We start from the raw sequence: 3,789 nt of genomic DNA, 5'->3' as shown, positions 1-3,789 counted from the left end.
CAAATTAGTAAGCTATGCGGATTCAGATTACGCGGGCAGTATGGATAATATAAGGTCGACTTTTGGTTACTTGTTTGTGTTAGCGGGGGAGTGATTAGTTAAATGTCGAAGCTTCAGTTTGTGATGGCTCTTTCCACAACTGAAGCTGAGTATATGTCAATAACGAAAGTATTTAAGGAAGCAATTTATTTGAGGGGAATGATAAATCAGTTGAGGCTTCACTAGGAGGTCGTGTCGGTTAATTGTTACAACGAAAGCGTGATCAATTTGCCAAAGAACTCAGTTTACCATTCTAGAACTAAACATATTGATGCGGGTCATCATTTTATCTGACAAGCGCTAGAGGAAGGCAGTGTGACTCTCGAGATGATACATATAAGCATAAATCCAGCGGATATACTTACTAAGGTAATTTTTATAGAGAAGTTCAAGTTTTATGCAACTTAACTGAGTCTGGTAAAGATAGAATAAAAACGAAGTGTGCACAAGAAATGATGATTGCAGAGTTATAATGGAGACAAAGTAGAGATGGATGATCGAAAATGACGTGTTGCAATATAAAGATTAGAGTTATGGCGGAGATTGTTAAAAATCGAATACTTCAAATCTATGCTGAAACAGGGTCTATTGACAAGTCAAAAGTTTAGTCAACTGGTTGAAGGTTATCGAAAAAAATCAGTTTTTAGGAAAAATTCTCCCGATAGTTTTTGAAGTTTTCAACGAGTCGAAAACTCTGGTCAATAAGTCGATTATTTGACCGATTGAAGCATTTTAACCGGTCAACTCGACAAGTTGACAGGTTGCACAATTTTGTGTGTTTTTGTGTGATTTGTTTCTATTTACATTTTTCCTTAACTATACGAGTGTAAATGGGAGTAGGGTTAATGCTAAACATGCTTAAGGGTTTGAGAGAGTTTTGGATAGAGAAAAAACTAATGGTTTTCTCTTGGAGCTTCGAATCGGTAATGTTTCATCTATTATAACTTTGTTATTTATAAAGCATTATCGTTTTGTGTCATGGTTTTTTCCTGCAAAAGTTTTTCCACATAAATTCATAGTGTTCTCTATTAGACTTGCTTGTGCGATTATGATTACTTTATTTGATTTCTCTCTATGTGCTTATACTAGTACCAACATAAATATTCATCTTCGTAAACAATTGTTAATGATATGAAAGTCAAAGCATGATCAATTCAAACCACCTGATGAGAATGAAAATCAACCACTATTCATAGGCCACATGCCACAACTATACAAAATGAATACACGCGTTAAAGACACTTGTGAAGTCCCCCACAATTTTTTTAAAAAACCTGGTTGTCAACAATTCTTCCCAAGTCACCATCAAGTCAAACCGAAGAATGAGTTTCGCGGAGACTCAACTGTAGTAATTAATCTAGTTCTAGGACTATAGCCCTACTTCAAAGGCTGACTGAATAGGTGGAAAATGCACCCATGTGTTTTGTCTAAATTGGCGGCTGAGAGCGCCATTTTTTTCTCCTTTTGCTTTGTTCCTAATTAAAGGAAGCCATTTTTTTCTCATTTTGCTTTGTTCCTCGTTAAAGGAGTTATTTAAAAAATTATAGAAATTGGTAATGAGGTTGGCAGTTAGCATAAAACTTCTACCGTAACTGTTCATATAAATCCTAACTTATTATTATTATTATTATTATTATTATTATTAAAGCGGAGCACAATATATTTGAATGAGGCTTAGAAAAATGGCCAATTATTGAGTGAGCCACGCATCTACATAAATGTGAACTATTGGCCATTTTTCTAGCCATCAATTGTTCTAGTATAAGAATGTCTCTCCTTATTTTTAGGCTAGGGCATGTTCATGCCGGGACGTACCTATTGAATGGCCTAGATCTTCTATACCTATTGCACATTAGCCAGGTCATCTTCTGCTACCTTCTTAGTCCATCTCATCGGATCACGTATACTATGATCCATTTAGCACCCTGGATTTGAAGATAAACGGGTGGATTTCAAATCCAAGTAGCCACTTTTTGCGTTTGGGAGCCATGGATTTAGAGGTAAATGGAATCGGGAATATTTCAAATACACAATTTTATTTTATTTTTTTAATGTATTTTGAAATATCAGTAAAATGTTAGGATTTAAGTGGAATCCAAACCATTTTTGGGTCTTTTTTAAGGATAGGAGACACACTGATGATACCCAAAAGCAACAGTAAAATCACATCAATAAAATTATCCAAACCATTCAAATGTTGGATATTTAAATGGACGGTTAAATAAAGGTATGTGAGCCACTTGTTTGTGATCGCTGCATTTATGGGCCAGTCAAGGCTCAGAATTTCCTCATTTAAAAAAAAAACCAAAGTATATATATCAATACCCTTATCAAATCTCTCTCTCTCTCTCTCTCTCTCTCACACACACACACACACACACACACACACATATATATATATATATATTCTCTCTCGTCCAGTACATTGTAGCTGGTAGGTTGCATAGAGCAAAGTTCCATCATCTCGAGTCCAGCAGCTAAGCATCAAGTCCCATTGGCTAGAAGTGGGCCTGATTTTAGGTCCAATTGGACTTGACTTGGCTTGCATCAGCATGATGGCCAGGAAAACGGACGGTCTGAGACAACAGTTTTTATTTGTGGGCTCGGTGGCGCTGGCAGGACCCAAACTACACTGCATTGCTTATGGGCTGGGAAGGACCTAGAGTCTGGTCCTTATCTCATGGGCTGACCTTGGACATCATCTTGACCAGCCCACCCGATTTGCTGCCCATAATTTCAACTATTCTTCAAATAATGAACCCATCAACCGAAAACAAGAAGCTTAGGGCCTGTTTGGACAGGCACTGAATCTCAATCTTTTTGGATTTGTTTCTTCTCCATGAGGATATGATACAAGTCTAGAGTGCAGTTTATTCAAAATGTCACTGGATTGTTTTGTCCCTGGTATCCAATTCCCTTAGATTCCCTGCCATCCAAACAGGCCCTTTAGGAAAGGGTCTGAGATTTCTCAATAATATCAAGGTGAATCTTACAAGGTCCAAACACACAACCCCTTTTCAAACTTTCTTAATTATCTCATCTTTCTCCTAACCCTTCATTGCAAGAGCCATGGATAAGCGGCTCGCCCAAGTCGACTTAGACCAGGTCAAGTCCAATCTGGTTCAGCACCACAAGCTTACTGAAAATAGGGGTGAATCAGCCCCACTCGTCGAGTCACAACTCGACCCTGGATGAAAGAGTCAAACCCGAAAGAGAACTGACCCGACCTAGTCACGAGAAAGGTTGTGTGTCCATCATCAAAAACATACAATTTGCTACATATGAGGCCCATGGTTCAGTGATCCGAACCATTGATCTGATGGGCATCAACTTGGAAGACTGACACCTTGAAACCTCCCAATTTGGACCATGTCAACCATTCTATTCCTGGCCAACAAATGAATTGTTAAGAGAAGAATAAAAATAAAAATAAAAATTGATACAGCAACAATTCACTAAATTGATAGAATGTCACAACTCAAAAGGATTAGGATCATCCACCTAAGAAATTTCTGGGGCATCCTTCATCCATCGTGGGGCCCACCAGATTAATAATTGCAGCTCAATTTTATGGTACATCCAAACACCCCAACTAAATGGTAAATGATTATCAAAATAAGCAAGAACAAAGGGCTTTGCTGGGCCACATGAAACTAAATACGGCGCCAACATAGCATGTTTTGGACATCCAACCATGCAAATCAGATCAGTTAAACAGGTGGGCCCCACATGTACAAGAACAATTGATGG

Source organism: Magnolia sinica, chromosome 1, assembly GCF_029962835.1.
Source record: "Magnolia sinica isolate HGM2019 chromosome 1, MsV1, whole genome shotgun sequence".
NCBI classification, from domain to species: domain Eukaryota; kingdom Viridiplantae; phylum Streptophyta; class Magnoliopsida; order Magnoliales; family Magnoliaceae; genus Magnolia; species Magnolia sinica.
This window is presented reverse-complemented; position numbering follows the sequence as displayed.